Genomic DNA, 17,437 nt, shown 5'->3' on the forward strand with positions numbered 1-17,437 from the left:
AAATGTAAAGTTTAAAAAACAATTAAATGATTTAAGCAGTTAAAATAATTGCACATTAAAATATTAAACTGCATTAAAAACTATATACAAACCTTGATCATGTTGGAGGGGAGTGTTGCTAAGGTACTGCTGCTAAGATACCTGTGGGTTCCCCCCCCCCAAAAAAAGGTATGATATTTTAGGGGATATTTCCCCCCAAAGGGAAAATGTGGAAGCAGATTCTCTGATGCCCAGCTGGTAAGGGTCCTGAAGTGAAAAATGGGGGGTAGTGGGGGAAATGAAGGTCTTGTGAACCCCTTTTTGGAATGTTAGGTCAAGCAGCACCATCACCAACTTCAGCTAGTAAGAATACGAGAAGAACCATCCATAATCAGAGGGGTTGTCCACACTTCAGAAATAATCCAGTTTGATAGCCATGGCTCCATTCTATGCAATTCTGGAAACTGTAGTTTTGTGAGACATTTATCCTACTCTGACAGAGAGCTCTGGTGCCACAATGAACTACAAATCCCAGAATTCCACAGCACTAAGCCATGGCAATAGAAGTGGTGTCAAACTGGATTATTTTTCCTCTGCAGATGCAGCCAGAACAAAGTCCAGGTCTGACCAAATTACCAATCCAATATAGAGTGAATAAAGAACTGGACACAGGAAGCCCAGAAGTAGGACAAGAGTGCATACTGCATCTTCCCTCTTACATTCTCCAGAAGCTGATATACAGAGGAGGGGAACCTCTGTTTCTGGAAGTGAGAGCTCACCATCCTGATTAGTAGTAATTGGGTACATCCACGCTGTAGAAATAGCATTGTGTGACACCAACTTAAGTGTGGTCCATCCTATGGAAACCTGGAATTTGAAGCTTTACAAGGTCTTTAGCCTTCTCTGCCAAAGCATTCTGATTCCTCACACAACTACAAATCCCGGGATCTTCTAGGATGGAGCCATGGCATTTAAGGTGGCATCAAACTGCATTAAAGAAGTTTATTTATTTATTGAATTTTTATCCTGCTTTTCTTCCCAAGATGGGATCCCTTGTCATTTCTCCTCTATGTCTTGACATTCCAAAGTCTACGGCCTATGAAAATGAAGGTTCGGCAATTATAGTAATTATATAGTGATAAGGGGCTTTAAAAATCATGTTAAGTACATTAACATGAAGAGCTTCAAAACAATTCTTCTTCTTGCAAACAAAACAAGTAATTCCATGGCTTCTCTTTCGTGATGGTAGTGTGGGGTTTGAATGTCTCTTTCTTATGTGGGAGGTTAGGAGGCCAGACAGGGACTAGAAAATATTGTTGTGTAGACTGACAATTTGAGGGTGCTCTGTGATGCTGGTAGTACAATATATTGAGTTTGTCATGGGCCCTGTTTCTTTGCCATTTGCATTTGCCATGATCATTTGCTAAGACAGTGCTGCATCATACAATTCTATATGTAATAAAGTACTTGTACCATGACCAGAAACAGCCTCCAGGAGCACACTGAGGAAATGGACGAGGAAATACAATCTGGTGATTTTGGTAGTTTTCAGCTGTGTTTATTTTTGCTTTCTGAAAAAGACATGAGTCACTTAACAGCTTTACAGCTGCATGAATGATCAATATGCATTCATCTGCCCGGCTTGGCAGGATGGAAAATTGTATACCAGGTAACCTCATCTTGTCCCCTGTCACCTCCACCTACAATTCAGATGGAGACAATTGGCTAGACTGCATCTTGTAACAGGCACTCCTATTATGTAGCATTGTACTTGCTTTGGGGAATGCCCCAGCTTGAGGCTTGAGGCAAAAAACACTGTAGGAAAGCAGACACTACCAACAGATTTGCTGTATTTATGCTTTTCATTTTGTACAGGTCACTTCAGGTTAACTTTCCTATGTGCACCAGCATACAGAGCTGGAAAAATTCCCTTTTTGGGATGACAAACCAGCATGAAACTATCAAGTGTGATCACTAAGCCTGACCAGTACTCCAAATGAATGGTGCTCTCTAGAGCATAGCTCTAGGGGATTTAGAGAGTTGTCATGTGAAAAAGGAAATGTTGTCAGCTATGCGCCTGTATTTTCTGAAGTGTTCGCTTACCAATATTCTACTTTCTGTTGCTTCTTTCCACTGTGCATATCAGCCATGGAAGCTGTGTTGCACAAACAAGGCCAGGTTCTAGGGGGTACCATTCACATGGAGCAATGGCCAGGCTGAGTGATCATACCCAATTGTTCCTTGTGACACCCTGAAGATTAGGGGGCATGGTGACTGGTAAGGATGTGTATCCACTCTTTCTGAAGTTTGCAACGATGAGCTCCTGATGGAGCTTCCTGCTATTATTTCAAGAGTCCCTGGAAAATATTTGAATTCCTCTTATGTGCTTGTACTAAATTGGATTTGATTACAGTTGTCTCACCATATTTGCGGCTTTGACTTTTGAGGATTTGGTTATTTACAGTTTTGATTAGTGTGTTCTCCATAGGAATCTCTAGGTCCTCCAGAGCAACTCTGCCAGAAGTTGACCATGGAGTTGTACTGGAGAACCTAGATGTTCCTAGAGAAAACATTTCTCTAGGCATTTGTCGGTTCTCCAACATGATTCTATGATTGATGTCTGACATTCACATTCATGGGGGTTCTTCACCCCTAACCCCAATGAATATGGAGAGACCACTGTGTTAGTTTGCAGGGATAGAGAGATCTAGATGGGCAAAAGCCATGACAGGAAGCCACTTAACACCCCCATACACACACTTCAGTCTTATTAGTTTTAAATTGACTGATAGCTGGCATGGTAAAGTGTTTTCAGTGTTGGACTGTGACTCTGGAGACTAAGGTTTGCATTCTGCCTACATGACAGTTGACATTTCTCACAATTTCTTCTTTTATCTGCCCCGTGGATGTAAAATTTTTAGTAGTGCTACTGATGCTCATCATCATCATCATCATCATCATCATCATCATCTTAGTTATTTATATCCCACCTTTCTTCCAAGCCCTGGTACTCTTTTTGTGCTCTCTTAAGGCCGAATCGGTGCTATGACATGTGGTTGCTGCGGCACCTGGCACGAAAAGTGTCCTGCCATCCCTTCAGCCCAATCTGTATAGCCCCTTAGTTGCTCCCATGGCTGCTGGAATTTGGCAAGTGAAAGAGGGGTCTACAAAAGTACAAACCAGCAGCACCTCTGCCTGCAAACCAAGTTAATCCAACCAAACAAAGGAAGGGTCCCCTAATTTATAGGAAATCTGTTTCCTGGGGCAAAATCCAAAGAATAGATGTGTCGTAATGGTCCAAATTTGTGATATGCATGAGTGGCATTTTGAAGTTGGGTCTTCCAAAAGTGTAACATGGGGGTGTGAATGGGTATATTCCTGCAGCAGAACAGCTTAAAGTGTCAAGTAGATAGAGTTGATTCAGGTATATGGAGCTATCCTATTGTCCCCATAGCCAGGCTCTTCCTCACTTCCTCTGACATGTCTGGAACATAAATCCTTGTGGCAACTCATAAGCTAGCTGACATGACCTGCTCGCTGATACATAATGGCGTCTACATTAGGATCATAGAGGCTGGATGATAACATCTATGATATCAAAGAGGAGGAGTTGGTTTAGGTATGGTGAGGGCTAACACCTTTTCCATGTTCATTGTATCTTATTTATATTGTAAGCCTGAAGGCAGGGAACTATCTAAATAATTCTAACATGCTCTGGGAACCTTTGTGATCGAAGAGCAGAATATAAATACAATATATAAATAAATAGGACCATTGACATGCATATGGTGTGTCAATCAGTGGTTAAAAACTCTGGAGAAATAAGTGCTAATTGCTATTTGACACAACTGCTAATTGCATTTTGCTGACTTGAGCTCAAGGCTATGGATCTCACTTTGCTTTCAGGAAGTTGCTGCAAACAAGGAGGAAGAATATCTTCAAAGCTGGAACGGTGGTTCTTAGGTTGCTGGGTTTTTTTACTCCAGCTGGCTTTTTGATGTGTGCATAAATATAAACCTGGCAGGTGTGTTTGTTTTCTAGCAGGGCTTCACAGAGCCTGCACCATTAATTTTTCATGGTGTTATTCTCATATATCTTTTATCGTCTGCAGTGACGTCTGAGTCAATATTAAGCTATAACCTGGCATGCGTAATTCGGTTGGTTTAGGGGACTTGGAGAAAGCAGGAAACCATGGCAGTATCATATCGTGAACAGCTGTATCCATCTTGCTTGAAGGAACCATGAAGAGGATGAGCCATAAAAATAACAGACAGGAAAGGTGAAATACACAGGGCAAGGAGTCTCATAATGGCCATCTGCCATTTAGAGAAGACATAAAGAACTGGTAACCCTGATTCATTCATTCCCAACGTAATTTACAGTGGACCCTTGTTATACACTGTTGTTTGGTTCCAAGATCCCCCGTGGATGCTCAAGTCCCATTAAATATAATGACATAGCAAAATGGTGTCCCTTATAAAAAATGGAAAATCAAGGTTGGATATTTGAAATTTATACTTTTTTTGAACATTTTCAAACTGTGGATGCTTGAATCCGAGTATAAGAAACCCGTGTATAAGAAAGGCCGACTGTATTTGTAACATAATAAGGATATTTATGATTGGTTGATTTATGTCGAATTCATTTATATCCAGCCTTTCTCCCAATAATGAGACTCAAATTAATAAATAAAAGCTGCTGAAAGGTCCAGCAGGACTAACAAGGACATTCTTCCTGTCAAGTTCCCTGTTTAGGTCATCCACCAAGGGGACCAAAGTTGTCTCTGTCTCACAGTCAGACTTTAAATCAGACTGGAATAATGTGCCTCATACTCTGGAACTGAGAAGCCACCATATGTTCTAGTACTTTGCCTCAAAATGTACAATAGGATCCAGGGAAGGTCTTTTTCACAAGGGGTCTTCCACAACCTCTTTCAGGCATGTTGGGACCCTGTCTTGTGAAGAGGTATTATTCACTTCCCTTATCCACTCAGCAAGTCATCTTCTGGCCTGTTTAATAAGCCAGAAAAGGCAAGGGTCTAGTACACATGTGATGGTTGTCACCTCTCATGCTCTCCATGTACTTGGACTGCACAAACTGAAAAGTAACCATCAACATTGGACAAGCATGGGCCAAGGTTATATCCACCAGACCTGTATCTACTCTGACATCCAAGTCAGAGTGAATCTGAATGATTGTATCTGCAAAATGGATATTCACCCAGTGCAGTGGTTTTCAAACCATGTTCCAGGAGCTGGTGAGATTCTTCAGAATCTCATGAGGATTCTCTGCTGAGAAGATCAGTGATGGCAATCAGGCTTCCTTTCAAAGTACTGATTTTGTTGAAGATGTAATTCCAGCATTCAAAAGATGAATGTGTTCAGCTTTGATGCTTGCATATTTTAAGAATACAGGTTCATTTTATCAGCAAAGCCTGTGTATAGCTTGAAATGTAAAATGAAAGCTTGCAGTTGTATAAAATATGTATTTTCTTTTTAAGCCTGTTGCTTTCCCCAACTCAAACAGAGTAAATAGAAACAATGTTAAAGACTCTATGGATCAGGGAGTTGATGTGTACATAAATAAATAAATGGATGCAGTTTTCCTGGGGATTAAAGCATTTCAAACTACAAGCAGGAAAAAACATGCATGGAATACACTTCTACATCAAAAATTTTATGTTGGCAGACAGCTACCATGCCATATAGTGGAGTCCACTTAGAGCCTAGAAGCAACAAATTAGAAATAATGAGGTACTTTAATTATCAGTTACCTTATAATAATGACTATGGCATAACTACCTTATATTATGAAGTAAACTAGAAAAGAACCATTTCCCCTTGCTGTATAACTATCTTAAACTACCTTACTAGTTACAAGGAATGTGTGACCTCATTACTTAGGTGTGGTTTCTATGATAGTCCAGCAATTTCCCTTATTCTGATGTGGTTTAATGTAATTAAAATGTAATTGCATTATTTATTTCCCAATACTCAGAAAGTGCAGGATAACTTTTTAAAGCAGTTATATTGGGAACTAATTACTTTTTTTGGGGGGGGGTCATCTTTGAAGTAGAACTAATAACTCTGAAAGGTTTTTCCCCCCCAAGCTCTGGCCAAACTTAATTCTGATATGCTAGTATAAAGACCAACCTTAATGCTGATATGGTAGCTTTCTATGAGGGTCATTCAACAAGTACTTAGCCTCACCGCCCAATGGCGCTGCTGTTACAAAAGAGTTTTACCATTGTGCAGTACATTCTTTTAGAAGCCTACTGTCAAAGTTTCAGTCAATTCCCTTTATTTGTTTTGTTTTGATAGCCTTTGGAAGCGAGCGTGTCAGTCAGTTTTACAAAAATGGAAAAAGAGCAGTATCATTCGATGATTCAATTCTTGTTTTTGGAAAGGAAAACGCGCAGCGAAATCAAAGAGCACTTGGATGCTGTGTACGGTGACTCTTCTCCTTCGATAGCGACCGTAAAGAATTGGTTCAATGAGTTTGATCGTGGCTGCACGTCGGTTTTTGATGAGCTACACCCAGGTGCCCTGAAAACGGCTACTATGGAGGAAAACGTTTAAAAAATCCACGATCTCGTGTTGGCAGACTGCCAATTGAAGGTTCGCAAGATAGCTGAGACTGTAGGCATCGCAGAAGGAACAGTGCATTATATTTTACACAAAGAACTGGGCATGAGAAAGCTGTCAGCGCGATGGGTGCCGCATTTGCTCACACTGGACAACAAGCGCAACCGTGAGACCACATCGGCAATGTGTTTGGTGTTGTTTAAGCGCAATCTGGCGGCGTTCTTGCATTGTTTCATGACTGTCGACGAAACATGGATCCACTGGTACACACCAGAGACCAAGGAACAGTCGAAACAGTGGACTTTACCCAGCGAACGTGCTCTGAAGAAGGCGAAGACTGTTCTATCGGCTGGAAAGGTGATGGCCACCGTTTTCTGGGATTGACAAGGTGTGATCCTCATCAATTACCTCAAGAAGGGTAAAACAGTCACGGGGCTCTACTATGCCAACTTATTGGGCCGATTCGACGCTGAATTGAAGAAAAAACGGCCCTGTTTGATGAAGAAAAAAGTTCTGTTCCACCACAATAACGCGCCGGCTCACACCTCCGAGGTCGCCATGGCCAAATTGGTCAAATTGGGCTACGAATTGCTGCCCCATCCACCGTATTCTCCAGATTTGGCCCCCTGTGACTTCTTTTTGTTTCCAAACCTGAAAAAGTCACTCGCCGGGAAAAGATTTGGGTTGAATGAGGAGGTCATTGCCGCCACGGAGACCTATTTTGCAGACCTCGGGAAAACCTATTTTTCGGACGGGTTGAAAAAATTGGAGCATTGCTGGGCCAAGTGTATCGAGCTAAAAGGAGACTATGTTGAAAAATAAATTGCCACTTTTCCAAAATTTTTGTTTTTCTTTTGTAGGCTAAGTATTTATTGAATGACCCTCGTACATGCAGACCATTATTTATGTCACCTTCACTCTTAAATAATAGGAGCCCCAGGAGCACAGTACCAAGGACATGTTCTCAAAGGATCACAGAATCAGAAAGCTGGAAGGGGTCCTATAGGCAATGAGTCCAACATCTTGCTCAGTGCAAAATCCCCAGCAGGTAGGTTCCGGCCTTTTTAAAAGACACCCAGAGAAGAGGACCACCCCATTTTTCTAGGCAATTGATTCCATTGCCAAACCACTCTTACTGCCAAGCGTGTCCTTCTAATGTTCAATCAAAGTCTACTCTCCTGTAACTTACAGCCATTAGACCTAGTCCTGCTCTATGGGGCAGCAAAGAACAGGCCTGGCTTTTCCTCTCTGTAACAACCCTTGAGGTATTGCAAGAATGCAGTCATGTCAGTCTTCCCTTCCCCAAGCTAAACAAGCCCAGCTCCTTTGACCTCCCTCAGATGTTTTGTTTTCCATGCCTATCCTCCTTGCTGCCCTCCTCTGAACCCCACACATGCCATGAGGTACATCTATCAGTACTTTCCTGTGCATAGTCAGTAGTAGAGTTGGAGCGAGGGAAGCTTGTGGAATATCCAATAACACAGAAACATGATTGTTAAATATAAATGGCCATTGATTTGTATGACTGCCCAATCCATTCTTGCATGCTATCAGCAACCCTACATCTCTCCATACCTTAAAAATCTTGACTTGGACTTGTCAGATGATTCTGCCAAAGATTGTCTAGCATGAATCCTAGGTTCTTAATTATTTATGCTAACCACGAAACGTAGTTCCCTTCTGATTCTATAATGTAATAAAATATTATCAATGAAGCAGTGTGTATCATTTCACATGAAGAAAATCTAATTTACAGTGGCGCCCTACATAAGCATCAGTGATATTGGGTTACAGAATACAAGATAATCCATCATGCGGAACTTAAAAACACAATCAGGGTTCCTTTAAAGGCCACATTTACTGATACATACTTGAAGTAATATAACAAGGCAGTTATTTAAAATAACTACTTTAGAAGATGGGGCACAGAATTCTACTGAACCACAGTTCTATTTGGAGACATTAAAAGCTTCTTTACAGTTCTGTAAAGCACTTGAAATGTGCTGCAAGATTTCTTTAAAATGGACTAAATTATTGTGGCTGTTTGTTGTAAACCTCAGTGTATAGTTCTTGCGGAGGGGGGGTATGTCCCTTTCTGGGATGGAGAAGCAATTTTTTAAATTTATATAAATGAGTAATAGAGTTTATTTGTAATGTTTAGATTATTTCAGTGATTACTCAAAAGGAGTTTGACTATAGTAATATTTTGAAAATAGATGGGAAATGTCAGCATGAAATATCTTTTCTTTGGCATGTGGTTTGAGAGGAGGAATTCTGGAATTAGAGCTCCAGGTCAGGCAACTGTATAAAATTGTTCCCATTATATTTGCTGTGTGTCTTTTGGGTTTGACAGCTCAGAATAGTTGCAGAAAAAGTTTGATACTGTGGGCCAGATATCACTCTGGGTGGAGTTCAGAACTTTGGATAGCTTTTTTAAAGTTCAGACTGAAACTTGGAGCAGATTCAACACCCCTCTGACATCACAACCACCAGGTTCCATTGTTAGAAATCCTTTTGTTTTTGCAGATGGTATGTGCTGATCTCCTCCCCCCAAAAACCCTTCAAGCCAATATGTTTCATATTTATAGCAGAAGTGCTATTAAGAGGAAAGGGTATGAGAATAGTTGGGAAGACACACTGGGAAGACTAAGGCAGCCAGAATTTCAAAACAGCAACAGAGGATGGTCCTGTCTGGTACAACATTAGCAGTCACAGAGAAACATCAAACTCTTTGAAGCGATTCTCCTCTTGTAAGGTTTAATGCAGACATTATATGGTGTTAGTAAATGTGGCTGTTAATATGAATCCTGATTGTGCTTTTAAGTTCCGCATGTTGGACTGTCTTGTATTTTGCCACCTAGTATCACTAATGCTTATTAAAATAGATTTTCTTCATGTGAAATGATACAGCTTCGTGGACTTGTATGCCAGACAAACCACAGTTGCTTAGACATGGAGAAGTAAAAGCAGGCAGTGGATGGACCCCCTGTAGCATTTGCTATTTAATTGAGCCCTGGTGGCGCAGTGGTTAAATGCCTGTACTGCAGCCATTCACTCAAAACCACAAGGTTGCGAGTTCAAGACCAGCAAAAGGGCCCAAGCTCGACTCAGGCTTGCATCCTTCCGAGGTCGCTAAAATGAGTACCCAGACTGTTGGGGGCAAATTAGCTTACTTGCTGTTCACCGCTATGATCTTTGGAATAGCGGTATATAAATAAAACAAATTATTATTATTATTATTATTATTTTACTGTATACTGAATGCAGGGTCAGTGCATGGTGTGGTATGTGTAAGACAACTGGTGTTGTTGGGGAAGACAGCCGATGAGGACGGAACATTCAGATATGCTATTCCCTCTTTAAGGAAGTGATGTCTCGGAAAATCAGAATATGATATCGGTTTCCCTAGGTAGTTCCTGGAAGAGAACATAATCTAAATACCATTTACAGTAGTGTATGAGCTATTCTGGTTTTTCTTGACATGGTTTGGCACATTTAACAAGAAAAACAACTGGTGCAGACATAACCTAATTTCCACAGAGCTTGTCTTGAATACAAGTAATTGCCATAAATCTCATTTGCCAGTTTCCAGAAGCAGAGCTACCCATACCAATATTCTTTTTCTTATTAACACATGGCCACCCTAATATGGAAATTGGACCTGTTTTGCGTCTGTTCTTTATCCATAAAGCTGTTTTAAATATATGTGCATTGTTAGGCTCTGTCCTCATTAATATATGTACATAAGTATGTATTTTCTGTATTAAGAATGGGGAGAGTTTAATAAATGGGCAACACATGGCCTCCAAAGCCATTTTTCACATATTGGGAGGAAGGAATTAAAAAGGATTTAAAAACTCAAAATACTATCCTGTGCCCTCTGGAGACTGGAGTACATAGGAGAAAGCAATTTTGCATTCCCCCCCCCCCCCAGCACTATTGGACCATCTTCCTACAACCCTAGAAATCATGGGTATACATTTTGAATGAACATAACATTCTTTTTAAAAAAAAGTTACATATCCTCCAAGTCACCTAATTTGGTAGGGATGGTCCCAGTTAATCTTTTACCGTCCTGCTTTTTCAATTGCTGCTACAGTGTCCCAGTTTCTCTCTCCTTCTCCCACTTCCCCCTTTAATTAAGTTTAAAGTGGAAAGGCAATTTACATTCAATTAAGCAAAGGAGAGGCAGAATCTTGCTGCTCCCAAATCAAGATTTATACAGAGTTAGGAATCACCTAGCTAACCTAAAACAGGAATCTCTTGGAACAGGCACAAACCTTTTCACTGTTCTTGAAATTACTAGGACCTGTCATACAGCATAAACTGATGCAGCTCACATGATGCCTCTGTGTAAATTCTTAGTGTTACTGTTTTTATTGAGTACATCAGGGGTACACCTCACCAGTTTTCCAAGATTTCTCAAAAAGGATGCCAAGAGGTTCAGAGAGTACATCAGCAATTTTCTTCAGTACTTTGGGTTGCAGTTCATCTGGCCCTGCAGATTTGAACTCATTTAGGTTAGCTATGTAATTCCTGACTAACTCATTATCAATACTGATTTGCAGTCCACATGTCTTGCCAAGCTCTCTGCTGCTGCATGGAAGTACACATTTATCTTTTCAGGGGAAAACTGAAGCAAAGTAAATACTGAGTAGTTCTGCCTTTCCATTGTGATCTGATAGACTTTTTCTGTCTTTAATGAACAGCAGTCCTACAGTCTCTTGGGCATTCTCTTGCCATGAATATATCTGGGGGGAAATAACCGTTTTGTTGCTCTTTGCTTGCCTAGCCAGTCCTAGCTCATTCTGAGCTTTAGCTTTCCTTATTCTGTTTTAGTATAAAGTATTCCCTATACTATTTCCTTATGCTGTGTTAGCTGCCATGCTATTCTTCTGTACTCTTTCTTGGTGATTTGTCCTTCCATTTTGTATACATAGTCCTTTGCTTTTCCCTTTGTCCTTGAGCTGGCTGTGCAGCCACATTGGCTTTTTCAGATGATCCCCATTTTTCTTCTTCCATGGGATTGTTTATGACTGTGCTTTTTGCAACTCCTTCAAGAGCTCCCATCCTTCCTGGGTGTCTTTTTACTTTAACATGTCTAGCCATGGCATTCTACCCAGTAATTCTCTGGACTTGTTAAAAATCAGCTTTCCTGAATTCTAAGATTCTGAATTCTGTGCCTCACTATGTGCACATCCACACCGTAGAAAAAATGCAGTTTGACACCACTTTAACAGCATTGTCTCTGTATTACAGCATCCTGGGATTTTTTAGTTTTGTCAGGCACCAGCACCTCTTTTACTATCCTCTGCACCATCATTCACTTTTGGTATCTTCCTGTCCTGGTGTAGTCTCCTTTTCTTCACCTGCAGAATTGGCAAGAATGCCACTTGTACCTCAAACCCTTTCAGCTTCCTGCCCAAAAGCTTCATAGCCAGAGGTGATTTTTTTCAAATGTGCTCTTGGCTGTGTCATTACTACCCACAGGAATAAGGAGAAAGGGGTATTGATCTGTGTTCCTTATTCGTTTTGGCAAGTACTGTTCCAAGAAGATAGCACACTTCCCATTTCATCTTGACAGGCTGGTACACAGATGCCACTATACCCCTGAGCAATGAATCCCCAGACACCAGCAGCTTTCTTTCTTCTTCTTATGGTTGGTGGTTTGACTCCTTCTCCAGCATGTAGCATCTCTTGTTGCTGATTTCCTCATTGAACATCTTCACTGCTGCTATCCTCCTCAAGATTTAAGACTTCATTGCTAGTTGGATAGGTCCTCAGTCCATTCTGTATATTGCTGCTGACAAAGACTATCCTCCAGGGTGTTTCCTCACTGTTAAAGGGCTCTTCATTTTCCTTGGCAGTTTCTTCCTGTTGGTTTTGTATTATCAATTCTCCCTGTATTCTATCCAGGAAGTCTTCCTGTTCTCTGATGCATTGAAGAGACACAAAACATCGCTGTAGTGCACTTCCAAGAGAGCAACCAATTTGCACTTGCTGCAGGTGTAGTCGGTCATGTTTTCTGGCAAGGAGACAAACATTGCACATTGTAGCAGACAATTATGGATCTTTCTGTCTCCATCTCTGCAATTATTTCTCACCTCTTGCTTCTTTCTCTGCAGAATTGCATTGCTTCTCAGTTTTTCCCATATCCCTTGAAACTTTCTTCCCAGGCAGCTCTGCCATTCCCATGAAGTTTAGCAGTATCAGTCCAATTGTTCCAGGGCTAACCCAGCATTGCCTCTGGGCTAGGCAGCAATCTGTGCTTCCCAACAAAGGAGTAAAAGGATGGCAAAGCACTCCAATTAACTGGAATATCACAGGGTCCCACTTTTCCCTCTGGTTCCAAAATGGTGTTCATGCTGTCTGTCAGTTATCACTATACAATTAAAGTTCTGTTATTCCACTTTAACTGCCATGGTTGCATTCTGTGGAATCATAGGGTTTGTAGTTTGGTGAAGCACCTGAGTGCTGGGGCTGAAAAATTTAAACATCCCTTCCTGAACCGCAAACTCCACAATTCCATAGGATGGAGCCATACCCGTTAACGTATAATAATAGCATTATAAATGTATAATGTGAATGGGCCCCAGGTGTGAGGGTGTAACCTCATCATATTTATAAGGTTATACCACAGTTATACCACTTGGCGAATGGGGGGGGGAAGCATCTCTCATTTCTTGTGGAAAAGTGTCAGATTCAGCTTGTGAATAGACTTTGTCAATTTCATTTTTACTATGGAAAGCGAGAAAATGAATTTGACAAGCTCATTCACAGCCCTTTGAGAACAGTGCCTCTGCATGAAAACTGGATAGATAGATCATATGTATAACTAATGCATTATTGCAATTTTAGTTTCACAGAGAAACATATTAAAACTTATGACAGACACATCTTGTCACAATTTTCCTGTGTGATGGTCTTCCTGTTGTTGTATTTTCAACACATTGTTTGTGGGTTTCGACCCCTTTTATGCCTGCTGGACAATTCTGGGAGGGACAGAATTGTGGGACAGGTTGCACTTGACCGTCCCAGATTGAGAAAGCCAACAACCCTGGGTTACAACAATCCTGTGAGGTAGGTTACAATGAGAGATGGTTAATTGTCCAAGATCTTTGTTGTTACTGAGTGGGGCTCTGTATTCCAGTGAATCTTTTAGTCCCACATTTTTGCCACTGGAAAAGGTTATTCAAGACTGCTGAATAGCACTTACCGTCAGGAAGTTCTTCCTAATATTGAGGTGGAATCTCTTTTTCCTGTAGTTTGCATCCATTGCTCTGTGTCCTAGTCCCTGGAGCAGCAGAAAACAAGCTTGCTCCATCCTCAATATGGCATCCCTTCAAATATTTAAACAGGGCTATCATATCACCCCTTAACCTTCTTGTCTCCTAAACATACCCAGCTCCCTAAGTCACTCCTCATAGAGCTTGCTCCACTTATACTGTGGTGCCAATGGCACAGTCTATGACTGTATTCACCTCCTGGTAACGCCACCGTTGTACTATACCACAGTTCTAAACAGCACATTTGTAAATTAGTTTTGGGTGTCAGAAATTCCCAACTGGATGCTAGCCATTAATTTTCTGTAAAGTGGACTTCTGTGGGGAAAGAGGAAAACCACATTATAGATGGAATGATTAAACAAAGGAAACTATGGCCCTGAGTTTCTGAGACCTGAACAGGGCTGTTGATGACCAGAGCTCCTGGAGGTTTCTCATTCATACTTACCATCAATCAAAGATGATTAAATGGCAAATAACAACAATGTCGTATTGCAGAACCCACACACAAATAGTCTTATAAGCAAGTATTCACAGTATTCTGTGATACTGACACAAGTGACCTACAAGTAGTCAGTGGCACTGACACCTGAACTATTTCATATAATTTGCCCAAATTTTAGCTACTTGCCATGTACAGCTTTCTTGTTTTTAAAAATCAAATACAACTGGAACAAAAAATGCTCCCAACAAACCTATTGGTCAAGAAATAGGAGAAATGTACCTCAAACCCTAAGGGACCCTAACTACAGATTTAGCACTAATCTTCAATACATGAAATTCTCATTTAAGACAAAAAGTACTCATTACTCATCTACATTACTCACAAACAAAGGTTTTGTTTTTTTCCTAAATCCTGGCACATCAGAGATAAACTGTTGGCTGCATCCCACCTGAAGGAAAGTACAGGAAAGATATTGAGATATCTAATCTTCCCTGCCATATGACAATATTTTTTTAAAAAATGTCCATCTCTGTTCGAAGGGAAATGGAGAAAGTATGAGGAAGTAATGTACTATTATGCAGCATGCATAAAATTATGAGAACCAAATGCCTCTTAAAATTTATGTTGCCTGTAATTCATATAAAATATGGGCCAGTTCCAAGAATTAAAGCTATTTGGGGAGATGTCTGTCTTATTTCTTTTTAATGTCAAAACTATCAAAGCTTGTTATAATGTCAGAAGCGTATTTCCTGGAACAAATCAAATGTCTTTGTCATGGGTAATTTGGGTATCCTGGACAATATAAATCCATTTACTCTGAGTGGAGATTGAAAGTTCAAATGTGTGTTTGTGTGTCGTTGTAATATTATCAAATTATGACCTTGCAGCCGCTTCCCTGGTTAGCCCCCCCTTACTGTAAGGCTTCATGGGTAAGCTGAAGGACAATGTTGATGGGATGGAAAGTTTCTTTATTGTTTTAGTTACTTAATATATTTCCTATTGCATAGTTTAAGTTCTCTAAACAGCATACAATAAAAGTGTGTGTGTGTGTGTGTGTGTGTAACACACACACACATCCTGCTGCATATTGTAAGATCTCTGGCAAGCTTATGGTACAATCAGTTGAACAATTTAAAATGTAGGACCGTATAATTTTAAATCAAAATAATTGAAACATTCTAAAAATGTATTAAACGACTGCATAGTTTAAAAAGTCACAGTTAAAACAGTATACAGACCAGTATGTTTATGCACTGGGTGAAGTTGTTGAGCCCCAAGGCTTTTATTGAAAGCCAAGTTTTAACATGGCACCACAGTGAGAGGTGCCTATTGGGCCCCCAAAGGGAGAACATTCCATTGTGGAGGAAGTCCTCTCCCGTGTGCTCACACAATGAATTGCTGCTGAGCTGCACAGGGGGCCCTTCCAGCTGATCTAGGAAAACTTACTTTTTGGACTGAAAATCCCAGATTCTCTATGCCAGCAATTTGGGGAGTAGTAGTCCAAACCAGTCATTTCCCCAAGCTCTGGGACTCCTCTATGAGCTATGGGAGTCTTTCCCGGGCTCCACTGTGCAAAGTTTGGAAAGATGGGAGGAGAAGAACCTTCCCACCCCTTCTTACCCAATTACTAGTGGTAGAATTCAAAGATATAACCATGTTAGTCTGTGGAATCAGTATGCAGAGAGATCTTGTAGCACTTTTGAGACTAACCTTTGAGACTAACTGAAAGACTAATGCTGCCAGTTGCTTTCTTTCAGTTAGTCTCAAAAGGTGCTAGAAGAGCTCTAAGTTAAATGTTCCTTCTCCCTGAGTAGATGAGAAATAATTGTCCCTCATAGCCTCTTGATTTGGGAACAGCCCTTTAGCTAAGATTTCTGCTTTAATTTTCAAACAGAAACCATGTTCCCCACCTCCCTCTCCTTTAGAGGGAGGAAGATCTATGCTTTATGATCTCTCTCTGTGTGTGTGTGTGTTTGAGTTTGAGTTTGAATGAGAAGCTATAAGCAACTATGGTAGATATTTAATGGAAAACACTTAAGGAAATAACTAGGAGCTGTTCCTAGGAGTACCTCTATACTGTAGAAATAATATAGTTTTGGACCAGAAACCTCAGAACTTAGGATGGTCCTAAACTAGCAACCTAGAAGTATTAGTAGTATTCACCCTATTTATATTCAGCCTATCAACCTTGTACTGGGACTTATAGATGTAAACTTATAGATGATCCAAAACGCTGCAGCCAGATTGGTCACAGGAACATCAAGATCTGACCATATTATTCCAATATTAAGATCTCTTCATTGCCTGCCAATCAGCTTCCGGGCGCAATACAAAGTGTTAGTTATTACATTTAAAGCCTTACATGGCTTGGACCTGAGTTACTTAAGGGAATGCCTCTCCCTTCACAATCCGCCCCACACTCTTAGAACATCAGGGAAGAAACTATTGGAACATAAGGAAACTAGACTAACTACAACTTCCCATAAAGCGTTTACAGCCACAGCCCCTAAATTATGGAACAATTTACTGGAAGAGATCCGTCTCATTACCACCTTAAAAGCCTTTCAAAAGGCACTTAAGATGGATCTCTTCCGGCCGACCTATTCACCTGAACTTTTTAGATGATTTTATGGAACATTCCCTGCACTCTGAATTGATAGCATGGAGAATTGATGATGGTGGGAAATAGAAATAAAAATTGTTGTTGTTGTTGTTGAACAGATATCTGTGGACACTCCTCAAGTCCATGAATACTGCAGCCCTCTCTTGCTATTATGTCCCACTATTTGCTGACATTAGACCCAATGCTGCCTTTTGCAGGCAAAGCATGTGCTTTCCAGCTGAGCTGTTTAGTACCCTCTCCTGACTCTCCAGCGTAGTTTTGTTCTTTGTTTCATACTATATTTTCAACATCTCACATAATGAGAAGAGATTTGAAAGAAAGAGAAGAAGGACATTCTTGAATATCTGTCACCATGTATTTACTTTCAGGTAGTATAAATTGAAGACAGCTCTTTTAAAAGCCTTTTATAACTCTGCAAAGATTTGAAATGTCTACAATAGAACAGCATTAACATGTGTGTGTGTGTGTGTGTGTGTGTGTGTGTGTGTGTGTGTGTGTGTGTGTGTATTTCATTTTAGCCATA

At 40.5% G+C, this 17,437-nt stretch overlaps 1 protein-coding gene across 4 annotated transcripts in view; it reads left to right on the top strand.

The window, feature by feature from the left end:
- Nucleotides 1-17,437, top strand: part of DPP6 (dipeptidyl peptidase like 6) — a 652,679-nt gene that overhangs the window by 524,643 nt on the left and 110,599 nt on the right. The window lies entirely within an intron of this gene.

Source organism: Sceloporus undulatus, chromosome 6 (genome assembly GCF_019175285.1).
Source record: "Sceloporus undulatus isolate JIND9_A2432 ecotype Alabama chromosome 6, SceUnd_v1.1, whole genome shotgun sequence".
Classification (NCBI taxonomy): Eukaryota; Metazoa; Chordata; class Lepidosauria; order Squamata; family Phrynosomatidae; genus Sceloporus; species Sceloporus undulatus.